Source organism: Phascolarctos cinereus, unplaced genomic scaffold (genome assembly GCF_003287225.1).
Source record: "Phascolarctos cinereus isolate Bilbo 61053 unplaced genomic scaffold, phaCin_HiC Scaffold_5;HRSCAF=322, whole genome shotgun sequence".
Lineage (NCBI taxonomy): Eukaryota > Metazoa > Chordata > Mammalia > Diprotodontia > Phascolarctidae > Phascolarctos > Phascolarctos cinereus.
In genome coordinates, this window is record NW_027555958.1 from 240,394,646 (window position 1) to 240,415,450 (window position 20,805).

Here is a 20,805-nt window from a genome sequence, read left to right on the forward strand (position 1 = left end):
TTCCCTCCAACCGCCACCACAGCGGCGGGGGAGGGGCGCGACTTCCGGCTCGCGCTGCGCATGCGCGAGCCAATCCTCGCCCCACCCTGAAACCTCATCTTCCTTTTCCCCTCCCCCCTAACAATCCCCGCCTCCCGCAGCCGCTTTAGTGCGCAGCCGCGCTGCGTCTGGCTCTCGGTACTGTGTTCCTCGTCTGAGCCCGGTGGGCGCGCGCGCTTCGCACTCTCCGCATTGGCTGCTCCCGGCGTTACGTCACCCACAACGGTTAAAACCGCCGCCTCGGGAGCTCTCCCGGTTTCTGCCATCAGACCGTTTCACGGCGATTCAGCTGGCGGTTGGGGCGGGGGTGGGGTTCAAAAGGTCCCCATAAAAATTGAAAACGGAACTTGACCACGAAACGAAAAGCAAAACCGTATCTTCTTCTTCCCTCTGCTCTCTTTTGCTCAAAGTAAAGCCCTTGGGGAAAACCACTTGATTTCTGAAGGCCCTTAGCAGTCCCTGCAGCCTTTGTCCGTGAGGGTCACTTCATCCTCCTCAGCTTTTCGACCCCAGGCAGAGCCTGGGTCTTTGTCCCGAGACTAGGTGTCTCGTAAAGGGCTCTCCATCCGTTCCTTCCCAGAAGAGAAGGGGGTCAGTAAGCTGTGTGCTGCCCGGAGCCTCCCGCTTTGAAAATGAGTGCTATTTCCTGTCATAGATGATCCTCTGGTAATCCAGATGTTCATCCACATGATCCCAAACCACATAAGTAAAGGGCAGCAGACGGAGAAGGCAAGAATTATATGGGGGTGGGGAAATCAGCCACTTGCAGTTCTTGGGTGGGGACCAATGTATTAGGATAATGAAATTTTACAAACAAGGGACTGCCATGTGAAAGGTGCTTTTAAGAACGTTAAATCGACACACTTATTACGTGCTTTCCTCGTGCCAGGCGCTGTGCTGAGCACTAAAATACAAAGAGAAAGCAAAAACAGTCTCTGCCCTCAAGGGCATTTTTTTTCCCCCAGAGATGAACAAAATGATAACACCTGCTCTAAAACGGGAGGGTGGGACTAGAGGATATGCTTTATTTAACCTAAAGTCTTACATACAAAGGTGAACCGAAGTCTGCTTTTTTTCTTAAACTTTTTTTTCAAAACATTTATTTTTCTCTTTTCCCACCTCATGGGGGTAGGCGGTGGGGGGGGGGGAAGAGAGAGAGACACACACACAGAGAACCCTTATAACAAACACTGGCCTTGTCCAAAAATGTATGTCTTATTCCTCCTTTTTGAATCCGTCCTCTCCTAGAAGGTGGACAGCATACTTCAACATTGATCTCCAAATGGTTGTGAGTCATTTCGTTGTCTTGATCAGAGTTGTCTTTCCTTGTTTTTCTCTACTATGCTGTTATTGTATAAATTATTCTCCTGGTTCTTCTCATTTCACTCTATCAGCGCATAAGTCTTCCCAGGTTTCTCTGAAACCATCCTTTTCATAATTTCTTACGCCACAATAATATTACATTACTCCGATAATGCCATAATTTATTGAGCTATTTTCCAATTGATGGGCATTCCTTTCCAGTTCTTTACCACTACCAAAAGAGCTATTATAAACATTTTTATACACATGGTTCCCTTTCTTCCTTGAACCCTTTGGGGTCAAGGGTTGCCTTTAAAAAAATAGTGAAACATAAGACTCAGTTAACCTGTGTTGGCAGCTGGCTCCCCAGCAGCATCTCTGTTTTAAACAGAATAAATGAAGGAATCTGTACTTTTGAATTGATTCATCTTATTAATGAGCATTACTTACTAAGAGGAATGAATCACTGGTGGACCCCTTCTTTACCCCCTCCCCCCAACTATGCAAAGTCCTCATCAGAGTTTTCCATTTGAGCCTTTTTTCTTTAGTTCTTGGCCCTGTTTGGAAATTCCCATGACCAATGTTTGCTACTGTCATGTTCGCTAGTTAGCTAGACAGCATTTATGTAGTGCTTTAAGGTTTGCAAAACATTTAACATGTTATCTCATTTGATTTGATGCTTCTGTCTTTGTAACCTCAGCTTCTTCTGGTCCCACATGTCATCATCCCCTTAGGGCCGGGTTCAAGCTGCCTTTCCAAAAGACAGATAACCTAATTGTACATTGTGCTGATGCACTAATGGGAGAAAACTAAAGAAGCTTTTTGGACCTCTCTTTCTAGTTCCCAAGATGGGCTTTGTGTTCAAGCCTTCTGGAGATAATAATTTCACTGTTTTATTGGATTAACTTGTATAAAACAGTACAGATGAGCTTGTTATTAAAGCCTTTGGCATCACTTGAAATGGTTAGAACTTGATAAACTACATAGTCATATTAAGAGCACATGCACAAATAGTATATAAACTACATCAATATAGGTCTTTATAAATAGTAATAAATTCAGGTCTTCATGCCATAATTTAAGGATATTGGTAAAAATGCCTCCTCTCCCTTAAAACCTTTCCCTTAAAACATTATAGATCCCTGGTGTGGGGAAAATGTTTTTGTTATTGTTATGAATAAAGAACTGATTTCAAAAGTAGATATTACATATACACTATATATACATATATATATTTAAAAACAAACTATATAACAAAAGGTCACCTTATACAAACCTCTTATTTATTGTTATTAAAATATCTGTTGACGATTACATTTACAATAAAACAATTAAAAATAAATAAATGGATTGTGCTATCCTTATACAAAACCACGAAGAAGGTTTTCTTTGGTATCCTAGGCCATGTTCTTTCTTCTTCCCCTTTGATATCATTTGCAGCAGATATACATTGATTGCCTACTATGTGCACAGCAGTAACACTAATTATTAGGACTATGATGAAGTATAAGACATGATCACCGACCTCAAGGATTACATTCCAGTCAGGAAAACAGTCTAAATATGATTTTAAAATGGTAAAACAAGATAGCGCGTGTAAAATATTAAATGTGTGTGATGAATCTCCCATTTAGCTATTCTACTAAGGGAGACTTCAGTAAAAGTAAGCTTATTTACTTCTACTGATTTGCTTGTGACATCACATATGCCTTTGCCATAACTTGAATATAATGATTTAATGATCATGTTAGATTTTTGTTTTAAGGACTTTATGCTATGTGTAACCTATAATATGACAAAATATCTGTCTCTGATTATAATTTCCTAGAGGAAAGGGACTGCTAATTCACATTATACCATGCCTAATCTGGTAAAGCACCACATTCAATTATATATTTAATACTGAAACATCTTCATTAACAGGAACTCTTGAACATAATTTTTTTTCTTCTGAACTCAGCTGTTATAAGAAAGAGACAAATGACAAAAAATATAATTTTGAAAATAATTTCAAGGTATGTCCATATTTATCCCAATTTGTAACTGGGAGAATTATAAATATATCATCTATATATCTCAGTTCTGTGTAATTATGATTTGAAGTCTTAATGATGACTTTTGAGGGATTGAATTATCATGGAAGTTTAAATCATCAGTAGTGTTCTACAGTGTGACATAGTGGATACAGAGCTAGCTTCAAAGCCTGAAAGACCTAGGTTCAAGTCTGTCTCTGACACATACTGGCTGTGTGACTGTGGATAAGTCATTTAACCTCTGAGTAGACCAGGCAGCTCTTTAAGGCTGTAAGTCATAAAGAAGATGCTGATTTGCTTTAGTAGAGAGAATTTCCTTAGCTGGGAGTTCCCTGTTCTAATGAAGTCACAAGCTCAGTGACTATACTATACCTACTAAAGTGACAAAGAGTATTGTTAATTCATATTAGAATTTTTTTTTTTTGGCAAGGCAATTGGGGTTAAGTGACTTGCCCAGGGTCACACAGCTAGTGTCAAGTCTGTGGTCTGAGACCAGATTGGAACTCAGGTCCTCCTGACTCTAGGGCCAGTGCTGTATCCACTGTGCCACCTAGCTGCCCCTATATTAGAAATATTTTCAACAGGAGTAGAAACATCAAGGCCCAGTTCACTGATTAATGCTTAGTTAACCAAAAAGTTAAATAATATACCAAAGAATTAAATTATCTGAAAACTCAATTCCCTCAGCATCCCAGTTAATTAAGGTTTTACTGTAAATGCTTTTGGGGGATTATTAGGATAGTGATGAGGATCCATCCTTCTTGTCCTCCAGGATGATTTCTTTGTCACTATAAATAACTCATGGTAGGTAATCTTCTAGATATTAAAAGCATGTCCCAAATCTACCCACACAGGTGATTACAGCCTTTCTCAGCTGAGAGAGAACAACAGTAGCTGTACCTACGATGAAGAGGAAATGCTACAGAGATTGGCCTTGCAGTTGAGACGCACTGGAGATGGAATCAACAATAGAGTGCTTCAAGAGGTAAGATATCATATCATATCATCCCTAATAATGCTACCAAGTTGATAGGGAAGTGGGATAAAGAGGAAGTGTTACAAAAGATTGGTGTGATTTCCAGCAACTACTTAGAAAAACTGCAGATACTTTGCTGAAATGATGGTCTCATGGAGGGAAAGTCATTTACACAGCTATAACCTTCAAACATAAATTGTTACGCTGAGTCAGACCTAAGTTCCACCAAAACCAGTAATGTATCTGACAGGGACATCAAGGGACACATTTTGGAAAGAAAGTCTTGGTCATCTTACTAATAATAGCTAGCAAAGTTTTTAAAAAACATTATCCTCACAGCAACCCTCAGAGGCAGGTGCTATTATTACCCCCATTTTATAAATGAGGAAATCGATGCAGAAAAAGGTTATATGACTTGCCAGGGTCACAGAGCTACTAATTGTCTTGTACTGAATTTGAACTCAGGACTTTGTGATTTTAGATCCAGCACTTTATTCACTACTCCTCCTAACTGCTTTATCTTCTGTCAATCATGTGCAAAAGATGTGCACCTAACCTCTAAAGCATCTAGTTTCCCTTGATAACCTGCTATGGATCTGTGGATAACTGCTAAGTTGTTCTTATTTTATTTGTTTTTTTTTTAATTTTTAAATTTTTTTTTTTATTTTTTAGGCAGTTGGGGTTAAGTGACTTGCCCAGGGTCACACAGCTAGTAAGTGTTAGGTCTGAGGCCAGATTTGAACTCAGGTCCTCCTGACTTCAGGGCCGGTGCTCTATCCACTGCACCACCTAGCTGCCCCTGTTCTTATTTTATTTGAAGTCTGTATTTTCAGCAGGTACCATGTCGTAGGTTAATAAACTCACAAATGGTGCTTTTTTTCCCCCTCCCTAAACTGCCTCTGTGTGGGGGAATGGAGGGAGGGGGTACGTATTCATTTACCTATCACTGTTCAACCCAGGAATGCTTTTTCTTTTTACTATTTTTTAATTGGTGGGATTATATGTTTCCTGGCCATGTATAATGTAGAACAATATATCTAGTGACATTTGCTTCCTTTTACGATTTGAGTTAGCAAATCTAGCTTTCTAAAGACTATTATTTCCAATACATACTATGCTATACTATAATTCAAGTAAACTGTCTCCAGGTAGGTGTTGACATCTGCTCTTGTGCCTTCTAGTTCTAGTAGCAGGCTTCCAAAACTCAGTCAACTGGCAAGCATTTATTAAGTGTTTCTTAGGTGCCAGGCCCTTTGCTGAGCGCTGGGGATACAGAGAAGGGCAAAAACAGCCCCTCCCTTCAAGAGCTTACATTCTAAAGGGGATAGGATCTCACATGTAGGGAAATAGATTTATCTGTTTTTATAGATTTACCATAAGTATGGTGATTGAGTCAAAGAAAATATAGCATTCTTTCCTTTCAGTTGTTTTTCTGTTAAAATAGAATTCTTTGTTAAAAGCTAAGCAAAAGAAATTATTAATCACGAATTTATCCATCCTATATTAATATTAAAGTTGTTGTTGCTCGTTTCGATCTATGCGCAGATCTTTGAATACCAGAAGTGAAGGTCTTGTGCTCGCCTCTTCCATTTTTGCCCATATAGCCAAATGGTACTCACCCCATCAAGTTTTGCCCTCCAGGTTGGCCATGTTTAGTCCTGTGCTATCTAATCTGATGGTTGAGCAGTCCATATGTTCTCTCTCATCCTTGCTACATGACCTGCCTAGCATCTGTTTGTAGGCTAGAGTACTTCCAGTACATTTGTCATACTTGTCTTCTATACAGTTTCTCATTTGTCATGGTATTATGTGCATATATATTTATCTATATCTATATCTATATTTCTTTCCATACTTGGTTACAGTAAATTTCTACTCTTTAGATTTTGTAGGAGACCAACATTCTGATGAGTGTAGACATTTCTTCCATGTTCTTTATGATATGTTAAGTTGCAGCTAATCTTAAAAACTTTGTTTCTCATGGACCATGCATTATCCATACTGTTATCTTGTTTGAACTGGTAACTGAGGCACCTCTGTTGCATGGCCTCCTCTATCTGCAAACTGGCTTCATCTCTACTATTTCTTGTGTGTGGTATTTATTTCATATAATTTTAGAGCAAGATTATAAAAAAAATTAAACACCTATGTGCAATGAAATATCTTTCTTCTACTTAGTAGGTTATGCAAATCTTAATCCAAAAAGAACTTGGAACTCTTGCACTTAGGGTACTTGTCAGTGCAGCTGGGGTTTTATACAGTTTCATGGGCTTTTGGAGTTAAAGTCCCCTAGCACAGAGGACCTTGGAATCATGGATGTAAAACTGCAAGGTAACTTAGAAGGCAAATTTAGTTTAACCCCCTCATTTTATAAATGAGGATACTGAGGCTGGAGAGAAATGACTTGCTCAAAGTTACACAGTTGTAGAGCTGGAATTTGAATCTAAAACCTCTGACTCCAACTCTTGTACTTTCCCCACCGAGCCATCTCTCTCTTTCATTCCCTTATTCATTCATTCAACAAATATTTAAGTGCCTATTGTGTACAAGACACTAAGGATATACAAACCAAAAATGAAATAGTTTCTGTTCCCTAGGAGCTTGCATTCTACTAATGGAATATTACAGTTACAGATAAGTACATATAAAGGAATTTGAGGGGGGAAAGAGCATTAATAATCTTGGAGAATCAGGGAAAGTTTCACAGAGGTGATGCCTGAAATTGAATCTTGAAGGAAGATAAAGATTTTGAGAAGAAGAAATGAGACAAGAGAGATGAACATGAGAGAGATGGCTTATGTAAATTCTGGAGGTGCTATTAATTCAGGAAACAGCTACTAGTCTAGTTTTGTTGAAACTAAAGTGAACACTATGAGATGAAGTTGGAGAAAAGTAGGTTGTAGCTACAGAACAGAGGACCTTAAACTGCCAGGCTGAAGAGTTTGTTTTTCTTTTTCTGTGGCTTTAAGAAAAAGAAAGGCTTATTCATGACTACTTTCTATTCCTCACAAGAAAGACTTTGTTACCTTCCCAGCTCCCTCATTCAAGCAAAATCATTCATTCTTTGTTCATTCACTCATTCAGCTATAGAGAGGTGGTACTTCTGTGCTGGCCAGAGGCATAAAAATGAAAGAAGTAGATTAGTGTTTTTATTATTAGTTGATATTTACAATAAAAGAAGGAGTGTGACAAAGATCTTTACCTGATCTTTTGTTTTGGGCCATGACTTCGTTTGTGTTATAATCCAAAAGAATCTTAAAAATAAAGTTGCTTTAATTGTCCTGGCCTCCATATAGATCCTGTGAGATTTTAGGGGCCAGATTCCTCAAAATAATGTTTGCAGATACAGATTTATGGTCATGGTTTGAACATGAATTACAAGAAATTTTTAATCCTAAATCAAATAATTATCTGGAACCATAGACTTCTATCAGTGCCATACAAATGCCAATTAGAAGAATAGACAGGATCAGATTCTTAAAATCTGGCCCACTTGCGTTAGTGACACAAATGCTTAGATTCCTTAAGAGTCTGGCCATTGTGGTGGATCTTTAATAAATCTTGTCTTTGCCTGAAAGAAAGCTTGGGTTGAATTCATTTGGGCAGGACTTGCCTGTTATGATTTTGGGGTCCGGCACTCCTAGACCTCTAAACCTCAACACCACCACACACTCCAGGTTCCTAATTTTTTTTGTATTGAGATAACCTTCTTTGAATATTTGAACTGCATAGAATAAAATACATAGGATTTTAATTATATTGAAATACAGATATTGAGGGCAGCTAGGTGGCACAGTGGATAGAGCATCAGCCCTGAAGTCAGGAGTACCTGAGTTTGAATCTGGCTTCAGACCAAACACTTGACACTTAATAGCTGTGTGACCCTGGGCAAGTCACTTAACCCCAATTGCCTAAAAAAAAAATTTTAAAAAAGAAATACAGATATTGATGTGTATATATTTAAAATAATTCTCAGATTACAAGTTAAGAATTTTTTTTCCTTTTTGGTGAGGCAGTCTGGATTGGGTGGCTTGCTCAGGGTCACACAGCTAGTTAAGTGTCAAGTCTGAGACTGGATTTGAATTTTTCCTCCTGACTCCAAGGCCTGAGCTCTATCAGCTGGACTACCTAGCTGCCCCTAAGAATTCTTTTTTAATTAAGCCCAGAGCCATTCCCACCCCCAGCCTGTATGTTTGCCGGCCCCAAAATAACCAGGACTGGGGCATACCCCCAGGGTTCAAAGAGCTAAACTACTCAGGCAGGCAGAAACATGTGGGAAGGACCAGGGCACTTGCCACAAACCCCATGTGCAGCGCAAAGGCAAGAGGGTAGAAGTGCACTTGTGGCCAAGGTGCGTGGGGGAAGCCGGGCCCAGCGGTGTGCATTGCCTGCATTGCCACAGGAGTCAAGAGCAGTATAAATAGTGGTGCAGAAAGAGGCAGAGTTCTATTGAGAGCCGGCCCTCGACAAGGATAGGGGAATGAAGAAGAAAAGACTGCAAGCTGACTGGCCCTGAAGTTGTTTTTAATTGGGGACTTCAAGCAGTACAAGAGTCAAGGAGCCAAAGCTGAGCAGCAGAAACAGCGAGCAGGAGCCAGAGCTCCAGCCCCTGGACCTGTTCTGCTTTTGAAGACCTGTTGAAGAAAGCATCTGGCGTGAAAGCGTCTGGTGCTATTCTCAAGGAACTTGATTTGGGAATGTGTCCCTAAAAACATGGAGGATGCAAACTGAATCCTACATCAGGAAGGAATGGTTCCCTCCCAGGCCTCACCTGACACAGCAAAAGTACATGTGTGTCCTTTAATGAATTAGAGGATTTTCAGAGTTTCTTGAGGAAAAGACCAGAGCTGAACAGAAAATTTGACTTTGAAATGTAAGAATCAGAAAAAACCTAAGAAGAGATCCCAGGGTGAAAACTCTTAGCCAACTTTCAAGCTTCCTTAAAAGGAGAAAATACAACATGCAACATGAAAAAAAATTGTAGCTCTATGGTGTTTAATAAGGATGACACCAACACCTAGCAGCTTTTACCTATGTTAAAAAACAGTAGGGCTTTGCCCAGCAAAGCTGAGTATAAACCTGAATAGATAAAAAAAAATGAAGTTAGTGAACTGAAAGAGTGCCATTTGTGACAGACCAGAACTCGATGGAAAATTGGACATCTAAGACCAGGAGAATCAAGGATTGGACTGGTATCACTTCTGAAGCCAACAAAGAAATACACATACTGGAAGATGGGGGAAGGTTTCCCAATGGCAGGCCCTGATCTATGACCACCCCAAGAAGTATCTCCATGAAAAACAGCCCTGCTGGAGAAACAGTACAGAACGGTCTTGGACAAGGTCACTCCCTGAACTGCAGGGGGCAACCACAAAGGCTTTGGTGTTCTCTTCACTCTTTGGCTAATCCCTGCTTCCTGCTTGCTTGAGCCCAGGCTGTCAAGCAAGGTAACTTTAATTCAGGCCTGCACAACATATAGATGCAAAAGGATTTCAGGCAAAAACATAAAGGATGTAAAGAAAGTAAAGGCATAACAAGTGCTTTGTCCATGCCAGCTTAACTGGCCTTCCACTGGTCACTATTGTGCCAGTTGTGTAACTTGGCAGGTGGGTTGCCACTGTGTGCTCTCTTTGTCACATGACCCTCAGCAACTGGTCTGTCTCTAGTCTGAGACGTGCTAAAGTCATGTCTTTTTGCTGTGTTTTCCATTGTTACTGGCATTAAACAGGGACAAAGTGAGTGCAGCCACATACCAACATAGCTGACTGCCCGCTAGGCGATGAGCAGCAACAATGAGAGGGCTTCTGTCCCTTCCTCACTGTTTGGCAGCCCTCCACGTGAGCTGCCAAAAACCCGTCTCTGCAGCCTGATGAGGTTTAGCCTATTTTAATTTTTGTCTCTATCTACTGTCAAGGTATACAGGTCTGCCTTAATTCCTAAAGAGAAGTATATCTTGGATGTATCAAAGGTGTGTTGCCTTTGTCTTCTGTAAATGGTTGGGGAGGGTGAAGTTACTATGATACCAGATTTTGTTTTCAGGTGGGAGAGGGCTCAGAGAAGGGAGTCTCAGACAGTAATTGGTGTGAGGCTTTTTTTTTTTTTTGGTGTGGGGCAGTCCTCCAAAAGTGGAGGCAGCATGAAGAGCTCCAGGTTTAGCATCCCAACACTGGGTTTCAAATCCAAGTTCTATTATTTATTCCTTTTGTCCCCATAGGCAAACCACTCTCTGAATTCTCCATTTTCTATCTATATATTAAAAAAAACCCGAGCATTTGAGTAGATGGCTTCTGACACCTGTGATTTTTTTTTTAAATTTATTTATTTTTAGTTTTCAACATTCACTTCTGTAAGATTTTTTGAGTTTTAAATTTTCTCCCTCTCTTTCCTCTCTCTGCCACCCAAGATGGCATGCAATCTGATATAGGCTCTACTTGTACATTCATAGTAAGCCTATTTTCCCATTAGTCATGATCTAAAGAACAAGTAGAACTAATGGGAAGAAGCATGAGAATGAATCAAGAAAGCAAAACAAAGGAAAAAAAAAAGAATAGACCATCTTAGCCTGGGAATATTCTTCTGGCTTTTATTGACTACTTGCACTCGTCAGAGAGAAGTTTTCTAGACATTGTATTTTAATGATTGAGAGAAGCCCAGCAAATGGCCCTGAAGAGTTGAAGCCCGACAGATGGTAGCAGAGTGCAACTTCGAGACCATAAGACTCGCAGAGAAACACAGCAATGACAATATAATATTTAATAGAGAGTGGAGAAATGACACCCCAAAGACAGTAACACAATGTCACCATAGGCGTATGTAGTGAATATTGAACCTACACTATATGCCTGCCTATAGATGTCATAAGAGGATATCAACCTGCTACATGTGCATCCTGGCCCCATGTGTTCCCTATGTATATGTATGTATTCCCTATATGTGGGCTTTCCACATGTGTACATTGGTCATGTAGGTTTCTGACATATATCTCTTCTTGCATGTGTCCTTCCATGAGTGTCCAGTGGCTACACATGTGTGTTCTCCAGTTAATGTGTTCTCTATATGAGTGCCTTTAAGAGTATATTCCCATATGCATGCATTATGTATGTATGTATGTATGGATCTTTCATTATAACTTTATTTTGCTATTTGATGAAATGTCTTTTATTTTTAACTGTGTCTTCTAGATGGCTGGTACAATTAACACAATGATGGGGTCTTTTGAGCTATGATTTCTAGTGCTGACCCACAAAGTGTCTTGAATCTGGGGTACCTGTTCTAGGGGCCCACATATGTGCTAGGATGCCCTAAGTGCTACACAACAGAAATGCCTTGAGCTTTTGCTATTTGAAAGACACTTTGTTAAACACGCTATAAATAGTCAGCTCTGTGACTAGTGTAGGTTCTCTTTTTTCTTTTGTAAATAACATTCATATGCTTTTTAAGGTTTACAAAGCATTTTACATACATTTATCTCATTTAATCCTCACAACAGACCTGTGAGGTGGGTACAGTTATAATCTTGATTTAATGGATGAGGAAACTGAGGTAGTGAGAGGTTGAACAACTTGCCAGGCTGGTAAAGTATCTGAGGCAGGATTCAAACTCACATTTCCCAATTCAAAGCCTAGCACTCCAATCTATTACATTACCTAAGAAGAAAAGGGACTTCTCTGTTGGTCAGAATCATCTGTATTATTCCTGCATGTAGAAATACTTTTTGTATGGCAAAATGGTAATGGGGTTATTCAATTCAATTAAACATATATTAAGCTGGAGGTACTCTAAGCATTATGCTAGGCATTGAAAGTACAAGGATACTTCTAGGTCTGTAAACCAAAGAGATCATAAAAATGGTGAAAGGACCCACATGTGTAAAAAAGCTTATAGCAGCTCTTTCTGTGGTGGCCAAGAATTGGAAATTGAGGGAATGTACATTAATTGGGGAATGGCTGAATAAGTTATGGTATATGAATGTAATGGAATACTGTTGTGGTATAAGAAATGATGAGCAAATAGACTTCAGAAAAACCTGGAAAGATTTGTATGGACTGATGCTGAGTGAATTGAGCAGAACCAGGAGAACACTGTATACAATAACATCCAACATTGTGCAATGACTAACTTTGATAGACTTAGCTGTTCTCAGCAATGCAAGGATCTAAGACATCTCCAAAGGTCTCGTGATGGAAAATGCTCTCCACATCCACAGAGAGAACTATGGAGTCTGAAGGCAGATGGAAGCATACTATTTAATCTCTCTTTTTTTGTTTTTGCTTTTGTTTTGTTTCTTCTTTCTTACGGTCCCTCCCATTGGTTCTAATTCATCTTTACAACATGACTAATGTGAAAATATGTTTAATAGGAATGGATATGTAGAGACTATGTCATTTTGCGTGCCATCTTAGGGAGGGAGGGGAGAAGGGAGGGGGAGAAAATTTAAAACTCAAAATTTTATGGAAGTGAATGTTGAAAACTAAATATAAATAAATTTTTTAAAAAAGAAAGTACAAAGATGGAATCAGTTCTGTCCTTAGCTTACAATCTAATGGGGATAAAGACACATACACAAATCACAAAGATATAAAGAAGATTGGGCAAATTTCTATAAGATGTGTGGAGATCACCTTCAGGGGAGGGTGAGTGAGGGAAAGCTTTTTAGAGGAGGTGGTATCTGAATTTGGACCTGAGCAAAGAGAGGGACTTCAAAAGAGGGGTTTTTTTGGTGTTTAATTTAGGGGATGAGTGGTCAATTTTATTCTAGGGGAGACAGTACAAAGATAGGAAAGATCAGGATGAGGATAATGGACAGAGAATGGCCCTGTATGATTGGAAAATAAAGTACATGAACGACAGAGATTTAAGATGAGGCTGGACAGGTACACTGAAGCCATGTTGTGGAGGTCCTTGAATGCTAATATAAACTGTGGCTTAGAATCTCAATTTTGGATTGACATGGATTGGGTTCAATTTGGGGAATGAGGGCCTCTCATAAATCACTCTCTGACTTATTTCCTAGGAAAAGTAAATGGGTGCTAGACTCCCATGAAGCACTCGAGCTTCATCAAATATAGGATAGTCTCTATTTTACTTGAAAGAAAATACAAGACACAGAAGTATCATACTAGAGTCCATAAACAGTGAAGACAACTCTTTATTCTCTAGTGAGTCCCTCCACCCCATGGCTCTTACAGTCTTCCAGACTTACAATTCTATCCTGAAGTTGAGGCTCCCTTGAAAGTGGAAGGTACCAGGGCGTCACTAAAGAGTCCATATAGCTCACCACAGTACTAATGAAGGGTATAATCTGTAAAACACAGACAATAATAGCACCTACCAAACAGGATTATTGTGAAGATCAAATGAGATAATAAATGAAGACACTTAACAAACCTTTAAAGCACTAAACAAATGTTAACTATTATTCTACTTAATGTCATATCAATAGGCAAAGAGATATTTAGGACAAGAGTGAGTCTTCGTGGATATATCCAGAAGAGGACATCACCAAATGTGATGTGTCAAATCACATATGTGATGTCAGTGAGGATGCTTATATCTTCAAAGTCAGAATCAAGGTTCTTTCCTTTTACCATGTTAATATCGGTCAGGCTTCAAGAGGCTTATTCATCTGAATGATTAATCATCAAAAATAATCTGGGAAAAGTGAGTGGAGCTGGTTACCTAATCCCTAATCTTTTATTGAGTTTAGGGCCTCTTTATCATTTCTATACAAATGAGCTAAGAATGAGAGGTGTTGCTCAGATCTGAAACAGAAACTTAGTAGAGTTCTGATGACATGGGATTTGGAACAAGAAAAGAAGCCTATGAGAAGAAAACCACTGTGATGTTTCAGGTTTAGAAGCTTCATGATTTAGAATGAAACTAAGCTTAGAAACTAATCCAGATTAAGAAGTGAAAGATCTTGGCTTTGAGGCAGTGTTGTGACAAGGAATGGGAATGAGGCAACTCTTCCTTGATCTGGGACAGTCAAGCCAACCTGTCACTGGATCATAGTTACTTTAGGATAAGAGATTCGGTACTCCATATATTCAGCCTTTCTATTCTTTTGTTTTGTTTCACTGTTTTCTTAGTTGCCTAGTAAAGTTATTTTGAAAAACAAGAACAATTTTGTCCCTGCTGAACAAAGGGAAAAAATGAAAATTCAGGACTGGTAAAGTTCAGATGCAATTTTTCAGCAAGTTAGTCCCTTTAAAAAAATCAATGAGGGGGGCAGCTAGGTGGCACAACGGACAGAGCGCCAGCCCTGAAGTCAGAAGGACCTGAGTTCAAATCCGACCTCAAACCAAACACTTGACACTAGCTGTGTGACCCTGGGCAAGTCTCTTAACCCCAATTGCCCAAAAAACAAAAAAAAATCAATGAGGGTAGAAGATTGAGGGAGGTGAAGTAAGAGGGAACACACACTGACTCATTGTTAGAAGGAAACTACAGAGAGACAAGCATTACTACAAAGAGATTTGTCATTTACAAATTAGCCCAATTTAATTTACAATTTAATCCTGCTCTTCAGACCTCCGACTCTGACTTCTGTCTGACTCTGATTTTCATCCCATTTGTATTCCTGACTGTCTCACTTGACCTTTTGACTTGGCTTTGGCGTTCTTAACATCCTATTCTGCTTATTCCCTTGGCTTGATGTCCTCAGCATACTTCCTAACATAGACTGGGTGCTGACATTCTTTGTATTGTTTGCCAAAAACTTCGTGCCCCTGTTTATTCTCGATTCTTGAATCTGTCCTCAACACTTCACTTCTTTAATCACTGGCCATCCCAAATCCCTCTTCATCTCTTTGCTTTCATGACTTCCTTCAAATCCCAAGTAAATACTGTCTTCTACAGGAAACCTTTCCTAATTCCCCTTGATTCTAATGTCTTTCTTCTGTTGATTATTTCTCATTTATCCTTTATATATTGTTTGTATATGGTTGTGTGCATGTTGTCTCCCCATTAGATTTTTAGCTCTTTGAGGGCAGATGTCTTTTGCTTTTTGTTGTATGCCTGGCATTTAGCACAATCCCTGGCACATAATAGGTGCTTAAAAAATGTTTGTTGCCTGACTGTCCTCTCTGTACCTACTGACATGCTGCTGAATAGAGCTGAAGGAAGTCATGCATCTGTACTGATTTGGTCCATTACAAATTTATTATGGCTCCGTATTTCTTGAATTTTTTTGTTATTGCTCCTTGCTGTATTTTTTTTTCTTCAAACTAGAAACTCTGGATTTTAGCTATAATGTTCCTTGGAGTTTTCATTTTGGGGTTTCAGGAAGGGTTATGGCCAGTGTATTCTTTCTGTTTCCACTTTGCCCACTGGTTCTAAAAGATATGGGCAGTTTTCTTTTAAGATTTCTTAAAATGTCATGTGTAATCTCTAGTTTTGGTCATGGCATTCAGATAATTCAATGCTATATTTCTTGTTGTAATATGGAGTCATTGACCTCTATTTGGCACATTTCTAATTTTCAGGTTGTATACCTCTTGAACCAAGATGTTAATTCACTTTCTGATTCTTTCTTCCATAGTTCTCATTTCTTTTCCAATTTTCTTCTAGTGTACTTGTTTCATTTATAAAAACTTAAAAAAAACCAAACCTCTTCCTTCATCTCTTCCAGGAGTTCTAGTTTAATTTGTTTAGTTTGTGTTTTTCTTTGAGGCTTTGCTTGTAGATGTTTTAGAGTCTTCTTCTTATGGGTTTTATGTTTTGAATATCTCTGTCACATTTTATGGTGGAATTCTTTTTCTATTTGTTCATTTTCCCAGCCTACTTTCTGACTTCGTATTAGGGTCAGGCTCTATTCAGTTCTGGAGGAAAGGCCTAGGTTAGCCCTGTTGCTGCTTTCTTGTGGTATTGAGTATTATTATGGATCACAAGGACAGTTCAGGCTGAGGACCTGCAAGCTTTCAGTAGTCCCAAAGTGTTCTGTCCTGCCCTCATCTTAGTTCTACAAGTTCCTGACCTGGGTCTGTCTCTGAACAACACTAGACTGCTGCTGGATTCAACCACTATCAGTCAGCTAGGAAGCTCTGCTGCTTCAGAGTGTCAAAACTGTAAGCTTCCCTTTGGTCTGGGATTCCTTCTCTGCTTAATTCCTCTTTAGGCTGCAGATTGGGTCAGGAGGTGGAACTGATATCCCACTTTATTCCTGGCATCTGAACCGTTCCATTACTGATTGCTTCTGAACTTGCTCCTCTCTAGGTATACCACCTAGAGCCTATAATCTCTCCTCACTCCAGAATGCTACCTCAATAGCAGTTACCTTCCTCTATTAGCCCTGGATTTGTGACCTGGGACCTAGTAGTGGCGACAAAGCTGCCAGTTGGCATCTGTCCCCATTGCAGTGCCCTGGGATGGGTCGAGGACCTTCTCTTGCCCTGATGCATGGTCTCTCTCTGTGCAACAGTACTCTGTGAGGCTGTGCCCTTGGCTAGATCCCATATCCAGTTTCCACAAACTTCTCTTTCCCCATATGCTTGACTTAGGCTGGAAAATATCTCACTGTGTCTTTTTCTTGGATTTCCTCATCAGAATTTGGTCTAGTGAATTTTCTAGGTCTGTTTGGAGAAGTTTTGGAGCAGGACAGGTCACTGTACTTTCTGCTAATCCTATCTGGGCTCTACCTCTCTTGATATTACCATTACTTCTCTCTGCCCTCATAACTCTGCTCACCCCCAAAACAAACAAACATAATAAATTCCCTCTCTTGTATTCTTATCCTGTACTCTCTGATCACCAAGCCTTTGGTAATACAATTTCTCATTCCTGGAAATGACTTTCCTATACCTCTTGCTTGAAGTCCCTCTCTTCCTTTAAGGTCCAACTCAAGTGCCCCTTTTATTAAGCGTCAGGATCATAGGATCATAGATTTAGAATTGGAAGAGAAGTTAAAGGCCTTGAAGTCCCCATTCTTTCCTCCCATTTCCCCATCCTCTGTTTTACAGATGAGTAACCTGAGGCACAGAGAGATTAAATGACTTGCCCAGGATCACATAGCTAGTAAGTGTTCGAAGGAGTGTTTGAACCCAGGTCCTATTGATTCCATGTCCATTGAACATGTTGCCTTCCCCAAAAGTGATTTCTCCCTCTTCTAATTTCTTATAGCATTTGCCTACATCTGTCCTTTGTACTCATCTCACTCTCCATTGTGTCAAAGTTATTTGTTACCAATGCTGCAACTGCCTCTCCCATTAAATTATAAATTCCTTGAAAGCAGAGTCCATGAGATAATGTACATAATGGGCCTTGTAACCTTAAATTATTATACACTAGCCATTATTACTACTACCACTATTATTAATCTTCTGTATTTGTAACCTTAGTGCCTATGTTCCAAATGCTTAATGAATAAATGTTCTGTAATATTCATTTAGCACTTAACAATTTCTGCTTTTTCATTCAAAGTGTATATAATATATCTTCCCAACTAAGTGGTAAATTCCCTGAGGGCATGGATCCCATTTTGTCTTTGTATTCAGGAGAAGGGTTCCTCTCAAATTAATTTTAAGTAGGAGGGAATGAAATTCTGAGCAATAATTTGTTAACTTGGGGAAGCAGTCTACACAATTCAGGCATAGACAGACATACCACCACCACTACTATAACTATTTTTCATTAAATATTTTCCTGTAGTTTTTCTCATAATTGAGTCTACTATCTACTTAAAATTGATAACATAAATAGAATCTCAACTGATTTCAATAGAATCCAAATGTCCTTGAAGTCAGTTTAGACAACAGTGCTGAGATTATTTAATGCAAAATTTTATTTTACCAATTTTTGGAAACTTGGCATTTCTCTTGTAATAAATCAGTATGTTCATTGTCAAGATGGAAGTTTTTTTGAGGAAGAAAGGAAGATTAAAGTTTCCAAATTTCCAAGTGATTTTTAAACAGAAACTAGAACAAAACCTTTGGGTTTTTGAAGAAATTTATGAATCATAACTGAAGAAACTTGCTATAACCATAAGATTAATATTTATAATTATATTGGATTTCTAACTCAATACTTTTTATGTCTTTTTACAGGGCCTTCAATTAGAAGACGTCAGAGACACAGTGGCTCATTTTGTCTTATTTTTGCTTAGGAAAGCTCATTTGGTTTTGAGCTATTTTTTGGCTAACCATCCAATGTAGAACAAAACTTTAAATTTAAGCTATTTGTTTTCTCTCTGCTTTTTGAGACACACAAGTTCCCCTTATTGAACTATAAAGTCCTGAGGATAAACACCGCACCTCATTGATCTTCCTGTCTCCCTGGGTGGTTTATACCTAGTAGGTACAGAGCAAAGTGGTAGAATGGTATGAAGGCTGGAAGTGGAGTCAAATCTCAGCTCAAAATCTGGCTGTGACAGTTACTGGCCATGGGACCCGGAGAAAGTCACTTAAGTTCACTGAATCTGTTTCTATGTCAATAAAATGAGACTAATTATAATGCTTATACTACTGTTATCCTAGGACTGTTATGAGGAAAATATTTTCCTCCCTAGTGTTCTGCGTGTATCAGGAGCTTAATAAATCTTTATAGAACAGAATGAAATGGAAGGGGATAAATGTTTGTTGAATGAGTAATGAATGATAAGGGTAGAAAGAAAACCTTTCTCTTTTCCCTTTTCTGATTTTATCACAGGTGGGCTTGTGTTTGTTGTGAACAGAGAATATGCTGAATCAGTAGGCTGATGTGTGTGTAGTAGCCACCTTTGATACTTCTGTGAGGGTCTTATGGGAATATTATTTATAGAGACTATCTGGGAAACTAAGCAAACTCACTTAAAAATAACTTAAAAAGCTCTAGCCTTGGAGTCAGGAGGACCTGAGTTCAAATTTGACCTCAGACACTCCACACTTACTAGCTGTGTGACTCTGGGCAAGTCACTTAATGCTGATTGCCTAACCAAAAACAAACAAACAAACAAACAAAAAATAACTTTAAAGCTTTCCTTTGTGGATTTTTTGGAACCCCAACATCTGATCTGTAGGTGAGAGAATTTAGTTCATTCGGTTTGATCCTCTATGTACTATGCCCTTTCGTTGACCTATGAGAGTTTTTGTGTACTGCTGGCCTTAGTACTTTCCTGCATATCCTCAGAACTGTAGGATATATTCCCCATTCTTATATTATCTCACCATTCCTGTGATCCCTCTGTTATCAATTTCAATGCCCCATTAGTACCTTGCCTACATACACCCACCTCTTTCTCTAAGTCAGCCGTTCATTACTCTTAGATTACAATCACTCTTCTATATCATAGAACACTTTTTAGTTTCCTTTTCTACCAGCCACAGACCCCACAACTCTTAAGGCTCCCACCAATGACACCATGACTCCATTCCCTTCCTTACCATCCCTTCTCTTCAAACAGAATGAGTCAAAATCTCTTGAGCTTCTCCCAAGTACTTTCACCACCTCTCTACCCCAAATTTTAGTCACCTTTCACACCTCTTTGGGTCTTTCCAAGAGTCCTGAGTAGTAAGTAGTACAAACGTGATAGGGTCCTTTACATTGGTATCAGGAATATAGGGCAAAAGTAACCAGCTCCCAGGAGCATGTCTGGAGTTAAAAGGAATTCACTCATATTAACCCACCTAGGCAGGAATGGGAAGGAGGATCAGAAGGATATAGCTAATCAAAATTGACAGAGGTGGCTACTCAAATATGTATAGGTCTTAACAGGTACCTGAGGCGCCTTTTTTGTGTGCTAATAAGGAATAGCTGTGGACCTAACTTATAAAAGATGTGAAAATATGCTGATTAGCCCCCAGGCAAGTTGGCTCAGGGCAATCACACAAAAGAGCGACAGCATTCCCTTAGAGGAAGAAACAATAGCAGCAGCTGGTAAAGGGCTCCAACAGATGACAGCAGCAGCTCACTGCTGAAGTAGCAAATACCACCTTCGGAGAAGAAACAGCGGCTGTAAAAGCAGAATGAAGTTACAGAGAAGCAAGGGAAGTAGCACAGACCATTGCCAGGAGACTGAGCTGCGAGAAGTGTTCCAGCTATGGTGCAACTTTATAAATCTGAGTTGTCTAAGGAGTATTTGCCCTAAGGAATGCATCTCTCAGGAGTCCGAGGAGATTTTACCACCATTGAATGAGAGGAGATGGAGAATGGTTTTACTATTTGATTTTTCTATGTTGTACATTTTACTATTCTATCCTAAGTAAATGCCTTGTTATTTAATTTAAGGCTTCTGCCTGGTCTCTTGTTAAAAAAGACATTATATTTGAACCACATTTGCATACTTTTGATTAGCCCAAAATATCAAAATTGAGCCCTAGGTAGTAAGGAGTATCAGAATCAAGCGAATCCCTTGTTATAGTTGCAAGGTGGCTGGTGTACAAGCGATTAGATGGTGCAAAAAGCCCATCATTGCCTGGTGATAACAGAATAGATAAAACTTAGATTGCTTGGTGAGAGTAGAAGAGTGTATGCAGAGAACAGACT

General features: G+C 39.3%; 1 long non-coding RNA gene across 1 annotated transcript; it reads left to right on the forward strand.

The window, feature by feature from the left end:
* Positions 1 to 205: 205 nt before the first annotated feature.
* Positions 206 to 20,541, forward strand: LOC110217252 (uncharacterized). The gene is made up of 3 exons (XR_013487046.1): positions 206 to 1,327; positions 4,229 to 4,359; positions 18,390 to 20,541. It is a non-coding gene; the product is annotated as an uncharacterized LOC110217252 (long non-coding RNA).
* The last annotated feature ends 264 nt before the right edge of the window (positions 20,542 to 20,805 follow it).